Below are 16342 nucleotides of genomic sequence, written 5' to 3'. Positions count from 1 at the left end.
CCACCTCACAAATACTGATTAGAGAAGTGTGGGACCACAGCCAGCTAGCTACATCCCCCTGATCTTAAAAGTGACCCAGGCAGGCAGTTAAAGAGGACAGTGACACCTACGGTAAACAAGTCAGCCACACAGTCACTTGGGGGATAAATGTGGACCCCCAATGCCAAGACTATAGAGAGTCCTACTGCCCAATGTGCTTGACTGGTAGGCTCTGGATGCTACAAACAGTTGTACCTAGCAGCATAGGACCCCATTCGCAGGCAGACATCGGTCCAAGAGGGCATAGGCTTTTTTTACCTAGCACCCTGTTGAGGGAAGACTCAACTATGTATGACCTTCCCATTACCGGTCACATATGACCAGGGACACAAATGCTACCAGGTGAGCAAAGCATTCCACAAATCAAAGCTCACTGGTCTTTCTCGGGGCTGAGGTATCCCAGCAGCCAAGCCCTCCCATTTAAAGCCAGGACTCAGACCCCAAATCGGACCCCGTTTGCCATCTTAAGGTCAAACCCGACCTTTCTATATGGCCCATTCTTCCAAATCTTGAAAGCTGGATGTGCCTTAGGGCTAGCTGCAAGGTAAGTGGAAGGCAGCCATATTGAGGAGTCTCTGAAGATCAGGTACAAGGTGAAAGCAAACCGTGTTCTGGAAAGGAAGGCTGTAGTTCCAGATACAGCGACACTGCAAACAATGGCAGAACAGCCAAGTGCAGGGCCACTCAGGGCCTGCAAGCTGGAGCGTGTTGTCTGTGCCACAGAAGCAACTCAGATCAGTTAGCACCAACAAGCCCAGGCGTCTTCTGGGGAAACTGGCCCTCTCCCTCCCACAGTGCGGTCTGGGAAAACCCAAGCCTCTGCTTCTCCTAGGAGCCCCCAGAACAGAAATGGGCAACCTGCCAGGGACATGCAAAAGCACATTCCATGCCTGGGGTGTAAGCAAAGGCCACACGGGGTGCCAAGGGCTTCCATGGAGCCTCTGGCCAAGTATCATGCATTTTGACAACTGCTGTCAGGCCTGCTCATTCAGACTCCACACAAGGCACCTCCCAGACAAAGATGCTGCCTAATTAATACATCAACCTACAGGGAGGACTCAGCAAACGAGGGCAACTGGAGTGGCAAAACTCAACCACCTACCCCTGCGGCCATGCAGAGTTCCTTGCCTGGGAGACAGAGAGCCCTCCTTGTTGCATACTGCTATTTCTCAACTAGCTGTGCCTCTCTGCCTAGTTTGTGGCCTTGCAATGGAACCACCACTTAACCCACTACTCCGCTTAACCCACTACTCAAAATGCAGCCCATGTGGGTGTGGTGGTACATGATTAGAATTCCAGCACTCAGGAGGCTGAGGCAGGAAGATCATAGTTTGAGGCCAACCCGAGCTAGGTAGCAAGAACTTGTCTCTAACAACAACAACAACAACGAAAGTAACCCACAGCCCAGCTTGCCCAATCTAGTTCTGATCCAGCGCTACTCAAACAGGCCCTCTGTGCTGTGGACATCACAGCACCTCTCTCGGTCTCCCAACAGTTGTCTCTTCTTGTCATCACAGCTGCATGCTCCTCCGGTAAAGGGACCCCAGAGCAGCTTCTCACCTAGCTGTCCGTGGATCCCTACCCCTCCAGCCCCCATTTCCCTCTCTTCCTCCTTGGAGCTCTGAATCCAGACAAACTGGGTCTAGACCTGGTTATAATTCTCTGAGACAATTTTCCCAATCTTCCCTAACATCTATTTCCTCTCCTGAAACATGGCAACAAAGGTGCCACTGGAGCTGTGAGCATCACAAGGACCCCAGGAGAAAAACCCCGGGCACGAAGGGCACTACAGTGCTGAATGCTGCCTCCTTCCCTGGCTTCAGGAATCTGGCCCATCCCTCCCCAAGTGCTTGCTGTGTTCTGTGCACTCAGGACTGTAGGCACAGGCATGGCACTCAATCAAGCAGCAGCATTTCCCACCCACTTCCCGGTCTTAATTCCCCACTTTTGGATGTGGATGGGGTGCATGCATGTGGGGGTGGTGACTAGTCCCTCTCTTACTATGTAGCTGAGGCAGGCTTCAATAATTCCCTGGAACTAGAATTAGACACAGTTGTGAGCTGCCAAGTGGGTGCTGGAAATTGAACACAGGCCCTCGGGGAGAACTGCCAGTGTTCTTTACTACTCAGCCATCTCTCCTGCCTTAGCTTTGAACTCTTGATCTTCCTGCCTCTACCTCCCAAGTGCTAGGATGACAAGATAGATGAACTATCATGGCCAGCCTTTTTGCTATAGGAGAAAGGTATCACAGCCTTCTGACTGCCCAAAACAGCAGTCAGAGGCTGAGCTGGGGGCACAGGAGTTCCTGCTTACTACATTAAAGGTCTCGGGGGTCTATCCTTAACACTGCTAACGACAAGAACAGAGCTCAAAGGAATGCGGCCCAGAGCACAGCAGCAGACTGGGCTGAGCATGCTGGGTCTCTGCTCTTGATGGTGTGAAAGATGTGGATGAACCACAAAGTGAGCAAGCCACACCTGACAGCCTGAGCACGCAGCAGGGCAGCTCCCTGGTACTGATGCTGCCCAGAGCCCGGGGCGTGTGTCTGAAGGGTGCCCTGCTCCTCGAGCCTTCATGGGTTACTCCAGCATACTGTGGGAGGAGCACAGAGGAGGGTCTCAATGACGGCTTCTTGGGGGTTTGTTCTGTGCAACTAACTTTACCCACTGCAGCTTTGCTCCTGTCCTGTAAGATGGATTGATCAGAACCCACCTCGGGCAGTTGCTCTACAGATTAACGGCGGAGAGGGGCACGTTAAGCACCTGTCACCAGCCCTGGCAGATAGTCAGTGCCAGATGAATCACACACTGATGGTTCCTTCCTAGCCAATCCCCAGGAAGTGTAGGATGCCCTCTCCATCTATACAGGTCCTTGGCCCACTCCTGTAGTTTAGAGGAGAAATGAGATCGTGGGAGACGATGAATAAATGCTACTAGCCAGGAGGAGGCCACCTGTGCTCCCAGGGCCGCCACACTGCTTGCCCTTGAAACACGCCTTCCATCTTTACCCATCCCTCTGAGCACTAATGAGGTACTCTTGCCTCTGCCCCTGAGGCCAGCTGCCAGAACCTGGGTGAATGAGGGAGTTGAATGGGGATGATAATCTCTGCTAAGGTGGGGATTAAAAAGTGACGCCAGCTAGTCACTCAGCCCTGGACCTGGCACACGAGGTTCTCAGTGTCGCACGTGCCAAAGGCCTACTTTGATGAGTGGTGGCTGTGCCAGGCGCATCTGTCTTTCTGACTGCAGAACACAGAGCAAGTGCCAGGATGACATCCAGCAAGAGGATAAGAGGTGCTCCTTCCTGGCCCTGAAGTGTTGCAGGATCGTCTGCTGATGTGTGTGTGTGTGGCTCTCCTGTCCTGAGCTGAGGGCAAGAGCAGTATGCACTCAGGAAGCCACACAGGAGACTGCAGTCACCACTACTCTGTGCAACAAGACTAGCAAGGGGGCGCTAGGGTTGGAGGACATTAAAAATTCATAGCTTTTTATACTTGGTTACAAAAATAACGCTCCCCTCCTCTCCCTCCCCAGTTCAGACTAGCACTGCGGGGTGGGTGACACAGAGGGTGGTTTCTATAGCTGGAGGCCTCAATCCATGTGCCCACCCCAGCTTCCCAAGACTGCTCTCAACAATCTAGGTGCCTGGAGCCTGCCATCTGCTAAGTATCTCCAGGCCAGGCCTGTGGAGCACCTAGCAGAAATCAAACCCTGACAGAAAAGATGGGCACGGAGGCATTGATCACAAGACTCAGGAGGCAGGTGGGTGTCTGTGAGTTTGAGGCCAGCCTCGTCTACAGCAAGAGCGATATAGAGACCCCATCTCAAAAAAAAAAAAAAAAACATCAAAAACAAAAACCCAACAATACCTGATAGAAGCTGAGTTGGCATACCCCAACCCTAAGCAGGGCCACTACATGACCAATCCAGTCACATTCCACAATACACACACCTTCAGAGAGGAGGAACCACCACCATGGTGGATGTTCGCAGCCGGTTCACAGTGAGCACTACCCAAAGGCCTGTCACACACTAGCATCTTCAGGCCCACAGCATTTCATGAAGGTGCTGTTACTGCTATCTGACAGGACAGGAGACAAATGGAGAACATAAGACTGAGGCAGCAGCCCACATCAGTCAGATCCACCGACCTGAACTTGTAGCAGTAGGCTTCAGAGGCCCCACTAAATACCAGAGCTGCAGAGAGTTTGGCAGGTGTGTGTACACACGTGTGCATCTGAACTAGCAGCCATGAGGGAATCGCAGAGAGTAAGATAGAGGGTGACACAAACCTGCGCAAAGGCCTCCGGGCAGAAGAGGCAGAGCCTGCCTAGAGAGAGAAAATAAGGGAGGCCGTGGCAGAGCAGCCTCCCGGGGTCTTTCAAAGATCACTTGGATGGCTGCAGGGTGCATCCAGAGCAGGAGGCCCGCATGTCATGAACAGGAAGAAAGGAAAGATCCAGAGAAAGGAAAAAACTTCCTCTGGTACAAGGAGGGCAGAGAAGCCATGCCAGGAAGTCACACCTGGTGTGACTGAGAAATGCAGACCCGTGGACTGAGGCTTATGAGGGAGGAACCAGAGTGTCAGTATGGTTCTGGCAGCACTGGGCTGGTGCTAGAGAGCAATGGACTTCATCTAGAAGGTGCTATCCCTCCGCAGAGGAACCACCCCATGAAAGTAACCTTTCCTGGCCTTTGGCCTATCTTGGGAGGAAGGATGTGGAAACCCACAGGATCAGTCTTCAGAGCCTGTCCTGCCTGGAGTGAGCTGGAACCTACTCTAATTTTAGGAGGGCTGGAGGCAGGAGTGGAAAGGGCAGAGAAAGGAAGAGAGAAGAGTGTGTGCCCAGCACAGCCTCAGGTGCTGGGCCAGTGGGGGTTGGGTGGGGTGAGCAGCCTCCTTGGGGACCCTAGAGAGGGCTTTCTGCATCGTCATGCTTCGGTGTTGGGGGAGGGGAGAGGGCCGGGCATCCCAGGTCATAAAGTCCTTCCTGTGTCACAGGGACCCTCCCAGCCACCAGGATGTGGGGTGGCTGGGTGAATGAATGACAGACATTGTTCTGTTGGGGAGGTGACTTAAGCGGCCAGGAATGTGGCAGCAGTGGGCTTTAAGGAGCCTTTCACTGATGACACGGCCTCCCCCAACCCAGAGAGGTGAACTCTCAAGCAGCAAACACTCAGGATGTGATGACAAATACCAGGATGGCCGGGCTGGACGTGTCCCTTACATTTCCTTTCTGACTTTCCAATACAAAACTCATTCTGGGCACTCAGCACAGGACAAGAAGCCTTGTAATGTGTGTCTGGACTTAGAGACAGGCTGTGGTGTGTCCCAAGGCTAAGGCACACACGCTGGCTCTGACTCTAAGGGACAAAGGGGTTTGGGCCTACCCGACACACCACCACACATGTGGATCCCACCAACTTCTCACTTGACACGATTTTAGGAAAAACTGTTCAATACCTCAAGACCCACCCCCTCCTTCCGCTGTGTGCCACCCACTCAGCAGGCCAATCTATTGCCTGACTCTTCCCTAGGCCCAGGCACCCTAGGGTCCAACCCTCATCTCTGAAATACCGTGTTGGGTGTGTTGGTTCTGCAGCTCCTGGGAGGCGCCAGCTGCTTTGAGGGGGAGGGTGCCATCCCACCTTGCCTGCTGTGGCCTCTGACAGTGCCCATGGCTGCTGCTTCCATGGGCCCTCAGGAGGGACATCCAGGGCTTGGTCATTGGAGAGGCACAGCTATTTATTTCTAGGGTGGAGAACCACCTTTCTTATCGCTCATCTGCCAGGCAGGCCTCAGGCCAGGCTGGACCCAATGAGAGCTTTTCAGTCCCTGAAAGCAGAGACTGCTCCAGGGGCCCTGGGCCTCATCACTAACTATAAAGGTGCTTTTTCAGCCCTCTGGAATCTAGGTTACCCCCTGCCCAGGCACAGATGATCGCTTTGGCTAGTCTCTGAGGCCTCAAACACAGGTGGTGCGTTTGTACCTGTGAGTGATATTATGAAGATTCATTACTGCACCAGATCCTGGAGGGGATGGAACCCAGGCACCACAGTTACAGAGCAAATGAACTGATCACAGTAATCACAGTATGCTCGTAGTCACTCATGGCAACCGGAAACACAGACAGGCCTGCAGCACAGGGAACCAGGACTGCCACTGCAGCACTGCCAGGACACTGAGCCCAGCCTAGGCCAGGGGCAGAATGGACTGCGGTATGACTGCCCCATGACGACATAGCTCAACTTGAAAGCAATTATAGTGAAATATGGTGTGCTTCTCATGTCCTGTCTGCAGTTGCCTTATTCGGCATTTTCTCAGCCTACATGAAAAGGCTGACTTCCCCTCTGGAGGAGAGGTATAAACACTGCCGGAGTGCAGTGGTGAGCATTCCAAAGGGCCCGCGTGTCTGCCCTGGAACCAACCCCCTCCAGTGTTCCAGTCAGGGCCAATCTCTTTCAAGGGTGTCAGAGAGCACGAACGCCCCTATGGACTTTGGAGTGCACAGTCTTTCCTCATGAGAAATGCTGGCCTAAGGCTTTCTTCTGGCTTGTCACAGGGCTGGCTGTGTGTCATCACTCAGAACTCCCGTACAAATGTCGCCATCCCTGGAGGCCTTCTTCCCTGAGGACAACCGCTACCAAGCTATCACTTCATTCTGCTTTATCCACAACACTCACGATCAGAAATCACATTATCTGGGGCCTCTGGCAGTGGAACCAGGATGTATCCCTAGTGCACAGAACAGACTTCGGGAGCTCCTTTCCCCATGGAGGGATACTCTTAGCCTAGAGACACAGGGGAGGGCCTAGGCCCCGGCCCAAATGACTTGACAGATTTTGATGACCCCTCATGGAAGGTCTCACCCTCCCTGGGGAGTGGATGGGGGATGGGATGGGTGGCATTGGAGGATGGGAGAGGGAACTGGGATGGATATATTATAAGATTGTTTGTTTGTTTCTAATTTAAATAAAATTTATTAAAAAATTACATATTGTTCACAAGCAGTCCCCACACCAACAGTATGTAACAAGGAGCTGATGAGTCCTCCTGGGAAGAATGGCCAGGGTTGAAGCTTTACATATGCAGCCAATTTAGCACTTAATGGTTTCTTTTGTTCTTTGGTTTGACACAGGTCTCAAGAAGCCTTCTGCCTCAAACTCCCAAATGCTGGGACTGCAGGCAGGCAGGCAGGCACCACCACTTCAGGCTGGACTTTGTGGTTTTTGGTCCTATCCTACACCAATGAGAGTCATTATGTGGGGATAAAATTGCTCCTTTACAGATAGTCACAAAAAACAACCTTGGAATTGTATGTACTCTGAAGCAAGCCAGGGAAAAAAATGGTTTGTCACTCCAATGGGGGAAGCCAGCCTGAGCTACATACAGAGTAGGACTGTTTAAAAAAAAAAAAAAAAAAAAACCAACACCCTCTGCCTCCTGGTAGAGATCAACAGGCGTGCTATTCATGGCTCCAACAGCAGACCACACCTCAGCACCAACACCACAGGTGAGGCCAGGCCCTTGTGGAGTTTGCCAGGTTGCTGACTGTACTATCAAACAAATAAAGGAAATCGGTACGCTGGCACGGGTCTATATATTCCTGGCACTTGGTAGGTGGAGGCAGAAGGAAGATCACCAGCTCAAGGTCACCCTAGCAAGGGTGCTCCTAAGACTAGCCTGAGTTACATGAAACCCCTCAGACAAAGTAAACAAAGGGGAAAAGTAAATAAACACAATAAAGACAAAAGAAAAGAAGTTAGAACTATCTGCTTCTTATATCCAAGGACTGGGGCTGTAGCTCAGTAGTAGACTACTTGCAACACACAGAAGGCCCTGGGGGGAGGAAGGAGCATGATGACAGGCACCTGTAACGCCAGCACTTGGGATACTGAGGCAGGAGGATGAAGTTCTGGGCCCGAGTAAAAATTCAGAAAGGGAGACCCTTCAAATCCAGTAGTTTTCAGTGTGGCTGTGAGTGAGAAACACCAGGGAGCTCTTCTACCATCGCCCAGCTCAGGGTGAGTAGGACTACGGACACACTCTCGCTTGCACGAAGGAAATTTTAGATCACAGGTATACTTGGACTCTTCTCCCTCCCCCACCTCTTTTTCTTTTAACAGGACCTCACTATGCAGATCTGACTGGCCTGTAACAGGGCCTCACTATGCAGATCTGACTGGCCTGAAGTTTGTTGTGTAGACCAGATAGACAGGCCTCAAGCAGAGTGCCACCACACCTGGCGTCTGTACTCTTCTTAAAATACATGGTCTGCAGACTCAGTGGGGATATTAATTCATATAATTTAAGATTAATCCTTAGCCGGGTGTGGTGGCCTTTAATCCCAGCACTCAGGAGGCAGAGACAGATGGATCTCTGAGTTCAAGGCCAGCCTGCCCTAGAGGCAGTTGGATCTCTGTGAGTTTGAGACCAACCTGGTCTACAAGAGCTAGTTGCAGGACAGCCTCCAAAGCCACAGAGAAACCCTGTCTCAAAAATCCTCAAAAGAAAGAGAAGGAAGGAAGGAAGGAAGGAAGGAAGGAAGGAAGGAAGGAAGGAAGCTCACAATCACCTCTAACCTAGCTCTAGAAGGGTGTCATACTCCTGGACTTCGCCAGCACCTGCACTCAGGTGCACATACCCACACACAGGTATATATTGAAAATAACAAAAATCTAACTTTAAAGAAACTCCATGGAGTTTGGGTATATTCACAATGTCCAATGAGCTCTACAATACTTTCCAGGACGTCTGCATCGTTGAAAGCTGTTAGATCCTAGGCACAGTGACCCGCTTCCCATCTCTGTGGAGTTGCCTCTTCTGGACATTCCATACGAAGAGAGCTTGTAGCCTTTCCAGGCTGGCTTTTTCCCACACAGTATGTCTTCAAGATTCAGCCACGTGGAGTCAGTCTGCATGTGTCTGATTAGTACTTCCTTTTAAAAAGCCTGTTCTTGCTTCTGCTGTTAGACCCCCGAAAACTCAAGTATTCGGGGTCCCAGGCCACGTTCACCCCAATCACCAGGCGGATTTGAGAGCTTGCTGCAAACTGCACGAGGCTTTATTGTAATTTAACGAGCTAACCCCATGTTAGCTTGGGTCTTTCACCCACCCGCCATGGCGGATGGCTAGAAAAGACGGCTCCTTGGGTCTCCCAAAAGATCTTATAGGGCAGCGTAAGGGGAGTGTCTAGGGGTACACACAGGCTTACGCACAGGCTCATGATTGGTGTGCTTCCAGGCTTGGAGGGCTTGCCCTGTGTTGATTGGTCAACTGGTTGTTATGGCCCATAGGCCCTCCCAGGGTGGTTGCTATGCTCTTACGTCATTGTCGTGCGCTTGTCCGTAAAGCACACCCAGGGTCGTAAAGCATAGCGCCACCAGCTAACTTCTGATTGGCTCCTTGTCTGACTTTCTAGTGTCTAGGTCAAGGTCATAGAAGCACAGGTTCGACCATTATGGCTGTCAAAAGGGAAGCCGGTTCCTTCACTGCCTTTTGGCTGTTCTGAAGCCTTGTGAATTTGGTGTGGATGGGGTATACTTGGAAGTGGGATCTTGAGGTTGAGTAACTGATTTTCAACAGTTGAGGAACTGCTTAAGCAGAGGTCCTGACATCTCACCAGCAAGACAACTCCATTCCTTCATCTCCTTGCCAAGCCATGTTCCTACCCAATCTTTAAATACAGTGGGTGTAAACTTGTACCTTACCACACCAGCATTTGTTTGTTTCTGTGGTGCTGGGGAGCTAACCCAAGGCCTGGTGCATGCTGGGCAAACACCTGATTTGATGCTAACCACCCCCACACCTCCTGTTCTAACATTTTAAAATTTTCTTTTTATTGCTAAGTTGTAGGAGTTCTTTGTATCTGCAGGACATTACACTGTTATCAGAAATACCATTTGCACATATCTGTGTGGACTGTCATTTCATTTTGATGGCTCAGCTGTACAATACTTAACTAGCTTGGGCTTTTGCTGCTGTGTCTAAGAAGCCATCATCTAACTCCTGATCACGAGAATTTGTGCCTGTGTTTTCTGCTGTATTTGTAGAGTTGGGGCTTGCTTTCGGAAACCTCTGAGCCACTTAAAGCTGCCCCTGGCACACGGTGAAGTGCGAAGCTCCACTCTTTGCATGTGGCATTCAATTAGTCAGGCAGTATTTATTGAGAAGAGTATTCTCTTCCTTAATTAAATTGTCTTTCATCCTTGATTAAAATCAGTTGGCAATATACATGGAATTTGGGGGCTTGGGGGTTTTGCTCCCCCACTTGTTTTCAAACAGGGTTTCTCTGTGTAGTCCTGGCTATCCTGGAACTCACATTGTAGACTAGGCTATCCTCAAACTCACAAGAGATCCACCTGCCTCTGGGATTAAAAGCATGTGCCTGCATTACCAGGCAAGCTTTGCTTTTTAAGAATGACAGAACTGGCCTGGGGAGATGGCTCAATAGGCAAACACACTTGCCACCAAGCTTACTGGTGGAAGAAGAGAATTCACTCACAAGTGCACACATACTAAATAAATTTAATGAAAAAGAACCCCAGAATTTTACCAAAGGCCAGACGAGTCCAGATTCCCTGGAGGTGGATCCAAGATGACGACATTCACAACACTCATCAGGCGACACAGAAGTTGGGGTTGAGAGCCATTCTAGCTCTTACAGACACAGGGGTTTGAGGCCCAGCAAAGAGTTTGTTAGAATAGATGACCCCCTTTTGAGCTAAGGAAGTCCAAGGAGGAGCACGGTCAGGTAATCCAACTGCCCTGCCCATTCACACAAAATTTCCCAGAGCCACCTCATGCTCAGGAACTAGCTGAGAAGCCCAAAGCCACTCAGCCGCAGGAATGGGTCCGCCCCAAGATGTTCCAACCTCTCAAAGCAAAGTCCACCTGTCTAGGAGGAAACTGGCCTGACTCAAAGTCAGCAGGGGAGACAGAAGGCAGAGGGAGGAGGCAGGGTCAGTCCTCGCTGCTGAGCTTTTTCTGCAGGAAGGAAATGGGTGAGGCCTACCTTGACAGCCACTCCCAAAAGACAGTTTTAAAATAAGAGCTCTGCCCACCTCTCCTGGCACTCTGCTCGGGAGGTCCTCAGGCTGGGCCTTTCTCCCCGGAGGACAGGGAACTAGCTCCAAGGACAAAAAGCCCATTTATCGTCAATGCTGACAGCTAAGCCCAGGCTTCCTGGTGGGGGTGGAGGACTAAATATCTGGTTAAACTTTGATCCTTCACAAAGACAGACCTGGAGACTGCCTTGCAACCCTAACCCATACCAGAGACCCAGGGTTAAAATGAAGGTTTTAGTATGGACCAGTCTCCCGAGGGCCTTGCTCATCCAGACAAGAGGGAAGGTGAAATCAAATGGATACTGATGGGCTGTGGTCTAGGCTGGCACCAAACCTGTTCCAGGCCACCAGGGCCACTCAGGGAACTCCCCGTAAGGCCTTAAGTGCCACAGGCCAGGGCATCAGGTCACTGGGGACCAGAGCAAGCTTTCCATTCTCCCCCTGTTCATCCAGATGTCACGGGCAGCATGTTTTCTGCTGGTGCTCATAGCACCCAGAGTCTGGGCTCCCAACTAGAAGGGGACCAAGCAGGCAAAGAGTAACTGTTAACAACTGAGCAGTTTTCACCTTTGCAACTGGAATTTCAGTGACCTTTTCCTTTTTTGGGTTATTCTGATTCCAGTTCACAGCATTTTCTAGCAGTTGAGACCCGGAGGGGACCCATACAGCCTAGGGTGCTAACCAGCACGCCTCCCCTCAGGCTGGTACCCAGCAGGGGCTCAGAGAGCACGGAATGAGCAAAGAAGCCCAGTCAACCTGGGAGAGGCCTCTGGCCAAAACTCCAGCCTCCAGTGCAGAACTTGCCATTCTCCAATCTTGTCCCAGCTTTGTGTGAATGGTCTGGAGATGCTGTGAGATATACAACTTGTGGGTTAAGCATCCTGGGCTTGAAGGTCTCCTCACCTCTGCACACATATCCATTCTATATCAGACTCCGAGGACGTAAAACCTCTACTGACAATAGAGTGGTGCTGGGGAGAATTTTAAAAAAGAAAAACCAAAACCAAATTCTATAGTCAGTAATTACAGGACTAGGAGGAACCAGCAGGGAGCGACTGAAAACTCTGACTCACAGCTGCTCCATTAAAAATGGTGAAACAGTTTGCACTGGCCGAGTGACAGGCCAAACTCTCACCCTGGCTTGTGCTGCCCACACACTTTCCCAGCCTGGGCCTAGCGTAGGAGCAGACCACGCATCAGGCTGTGTCCAGGAGCACTTGACTTGAGAAGGGGATCGGGGACTTTGGGGAGGGGCAGACACAGGGCCTTAGAGCAGTGGGCAGGTGCTTGCTCTGCGGTGAGGGCAGGGCAATGGCCATGGTAAGAGGTAGATTTCATTTTAACATGGAGGACACGGGGGTGGCGGGGGTGGTTGGCTTTGTACCCTCTCAATTGCCCTCAAAGCTACTGAGGTGCTGAGTCTCAGGAAGCCAACAAGAGGTGTTTCTGTGATTGGGTGGAGTATTACGCTAACCCTAACATAATTATACAAATGACGCATGGTGTATGGGGATTAGTTCTCTGTGCTTTGGTTTTACAAAAGGGTTCCCAATGCTGGAAGTAATGGAGCCCTACTAACCAACCAAGACTGACTTTAACTTCTGCTGCCTGCTTCGTTCCCGCACACGGCTTCATATCAGATCCCAAGAAGACACTAGCACAATGGCAGTCCCAGACCCTCAGGTAGATTCACTACCTCAGGCCCAGATAGTGTGTGGTACCCACTTGTAATACTATGTGGTGCCTGCAATGCAGGGTGAGTCATGGTAGAGGGAGGGCAAGTCAGGTGACCAGGTGAGAATCAGAGCTCCTGAGGTAGCCTGGTTACCTTGACATTCCTGTGATTCTGCCAAGGTAAAAAGTAACCCAAGGAGTTTGCCTTATATGGGCACAACGACAGATTTCAACACAATGTGTTAACTGACCCCGTATCAAATCCAGTCCAGGTTACTCAGGCAACACCCGATAAAACTGCTCTGAAAGTATAGGAAATAACAACTTATGACAGGCCATGACCAGTGACTCACAAAACAAGGTACAGTCCAAATGCTTCTGTGTGACTTTTGGTCAGGGAGGGGCTGGTGACCTGGCTTAAGGTAGGGCCTGGAGGAAACCCACGTCAGGATATAGCTTAACAGCTATATCTGTCTGGGTTCTGGAGGCCTGGCCCCTACACCCGCTTTTCTCCAGAAGGGCCAAAACAAGCAGAGGCTGCTGGGAGGCACGGCTCTTTTAGGCCAATGGAACAAAATGGGCTCCTTCGTGAGAAACTCCAGCATTCAAAAAGCTGAGGCAAGAGGACTACTTGTGCCAGTCTGGGCTACACAAGAGACCCTGGGTTCTGTTTTTGTTAATAAAAAAAAAAGGGGGGGGGGAGGCAGCTGGATAGATGGCTCAGTGGCTGATCTTCTAAGACTTGTGTTTAATTCCCAGCAGCCACATGACAGCTCAGTTGTCTGTAACGGCAGTTCCAAGTGACCTAACAGCCTCACACAGACATTCATGCAGGTAAATCACCAATGTAAAACAAACAAACAAACAAACACAGGGATATTTTGTGAATGCCAAAGAAACCAGCTGCGCCCTACAGGAATCCCCAAAGCCATACCAGAATATGGGCCTCAGTAGCAGCCCTGGGCCCCAGAAGGGACACCGCTGCTCTGAGCCTCTGCCAGGCTTCATTTCATTCATTCCGTTTACAGAGGTTCTGGATGTCTACCATGTGCTAACTACTTCCCTAGGTGGCTTGTTTGTGCATGTGTGCGAAAGCATTTGTGTGTACATTAATGTGTTGTCAAATCCCCCTGCCCTCTTGAAGCAGAAACTCTGCCCTCCTCTCAGCACAAAACAAAGAAACCCACAGTAGGAGACGGATCATTCCAAGGGGCCTGGCACCCAAACTGTAAACAAGAATAGAGAAAGGGAGTACTAGGTGCTGGTTCACAGCATGGAGGCTTTGGGTTTGTTTTATCCCAGGGTTAAAAGTTGGCTAGGGAAGAACAGGAGCAGAGGTATGGTATACGGAACCCTCCCCCCTCCCGCTGGGTGGAACAAAGGGTATCTTGGACCAGAGTTCCGGAAGAGGATGGAGCATTGGAAGATCTGAGTACATTCTGCAGACACAGACCTGCGCACACTTCCTGCCCTCTACAGAACTGTCCCTACAAAAGAGACAGGGACTACGAGGAGACGTCTGTGTAACTTTGGAAACACTACGCCCAGTGGTTGGCCATAAGACCACCCATCCTGTCATATGCTTTAGAGACACAGGCCTCACTTCCATCCAACCAGTGACTTTACAATGGGCCAGGAGCAACAGTGGCAACAAAATGATATCATAGCAGTCACTTTTAAACAGAGTCCTAACTGAAAAGTTTCTACACCCCGATAGCAATCTAAATCAGGCCAAATCAAACCGAATTAGAAAAAGCCCAGGTTTAATGGATACCACACTCCTGGATAGCCTTCCAGCCCCCCAGAGAGGAGAAGGGAAAGGGAGACAGGAAAAACCATGAGTCTGTTTGGGGGGGGGGGGAGACACGCAGTTTAAATACCCTGAGGGAGTGGTCTTAAGCATCTCTGGGGGAGGGGTCATCATTTGGCAGGCTTTCTGAGATGCAGCAGGGTTTGGAGGGCGATTGGGGAGGGGGGGCTTGGGAGGAAGCTCCAACATAACATCCCAGACTATATATAGATGCCAGGGGCTGGGGCAAAGCTTTTACCATAACACTAAAAATGGGGTACAGGGTCATGGTGCCCCACACTCAAACTTTAACCTCAGCAGCTTTTGTTTTAGTGCTTTTGTCTTGTTTTGTTTTGTAATACTAGGAATTGATCCCAGGGTCTCACCCATACTAGGCAAGCACTCCATCAGAGCACATCTCCAGCCTTCAGGAGCTCTGCTGGAGTCAGTAACATGGCAGACCCATAGGAGACTCAATATAAAAAGCAGCTATTGTTGTAAGGAATCTCTGCTTTAAATCTCAAGTTCTCTATATAAAAGATATTCCAAACGGTTGTGGATCCAGATGGATCTCTGTGAGTTCAAAGTCAAGCCTGATCTACAGAGCGAGCTCCAGGAAAGGCTCCAAAGCAATATAGAGAAACTCTGTCTCAAAAAACCAAACCAAACCAAACCAAACCCGAATGGTTGTGGATCACTAGGGAGGTGAGGCCCAGGCTGAGTCAATGCAAGAGCAGAGTGATATCTGGTCCCCTCCCTCTTCCACCCCTCTCTCTGTCTGGGCTCCTCTGCTCCACGGGTGGCGAGCACCACATAGACTGCAATCCCTGTCTTTCATGTTCTGGGCCACTCCCCTATGCTGAGAAGGTCTGTCTGTACCCTCAATTTCTCTCCAGACAAACCCCAGTGTGGCCCAGGGCCAACACATGGGACCTGACAGGAGAGGTGGGAAGGCAGCAGCCTGCCTTCCCAGCAGGAGAAACCCCTTGCTGTGACCACCTCTCAAACCTCAAGGCCCATCACCTCAAAGAACCCAAAGTGAGGGGAATAGAAGCACTCCTGGGCGGTAACTAACACCTGCCAAGAGGAGCCCGGCAGTCAGATGCCCCACTACCCAGAACTGAGACTCAGGGAATGGGTCCGAGCAGAATTCAACAGGTCCAAAGGAGAACACGGTCCAGTTGGAGAGGGACACCGGTAAGCCAGTTACTGAGGGGCGGGGTGACACAGAACAAAGGTGGGGCAACACCTGATCTGGGTCTTGAAAGAGGAGCACTGTTCTGATGCCTGGTGACCTGGGAAGAGGGTCATTCCCCGGAGAGAAAAACTCAACAAGGGCAGACGTTAAGGACCCCAGAGAGTACTAGTGGGGTGCAGCACCAGCTGGTATCAGACAGACACTAGCCGCTGAATGAGCTCAGAACTTGTTCTCTGCACAGGAGAGCATTTAAACTGCGTGTCTCTCCCCCACACCCCCAAAACAGACTCATGGTTTTTCCTGTCTCTGGGGGCAGAGCAGGTTAACTCGGAGTGACCTGATTAGACACCGAGTCTCAGAAAGACAGATAATGTTCACTGGAGCGAGCAAGGAGAGTGGTGGAGTCCAGCCAGTAAGGGTGCCACTGCAGAAGGAAAACAGGATGTAGAGTGCCCCATGCACCAGGCATTCAGAAGCTGACTCTTTCCCTCAGGGGGCTGTTGTAACTGTGGAATCTGCTCTTTCTACCACCCACCATGTGTCCTGAGTTATCAAGGCAATGGATGGAACAGTCTA

The 16342-nt window shown here is 50.8% G+C and overlaps 1 protein-coding gene across 1 annotated transcript in view; it reads right to left on the bottom strand.

Moving 5' to 3' along the window:
- The window catches only part of Actn4 (actinin alpha 4), a 66283-nt gene that overhangs the window by 23249 nt on the left and 26692 nt on the right, over positions 1–16342 (bottom strand). The gene's annotated exons all lie outside the window — the stretch shown is intronic.

Source organism: Cricetulus griseus, chromosome 9 (genome assembly GCF_003668045.3).
Source record: "Cricetulus griseus strain 17A/GY chromosome 9, alternate assembly CriGri-PICRH-1.0, whole genome shotgun sequence".
Lineage (NCBI taxonomy): Eukaryota > Metazoa > Chordata > Mammalia > Rodentia > Cricetidae > Cricetulus > Cricetulus griseus.
The sequence above is the reverse complement of the archived record's forward strand: the minus strand, read 5'-3'. Positions and strand labels throughout refer to the sequence as shown.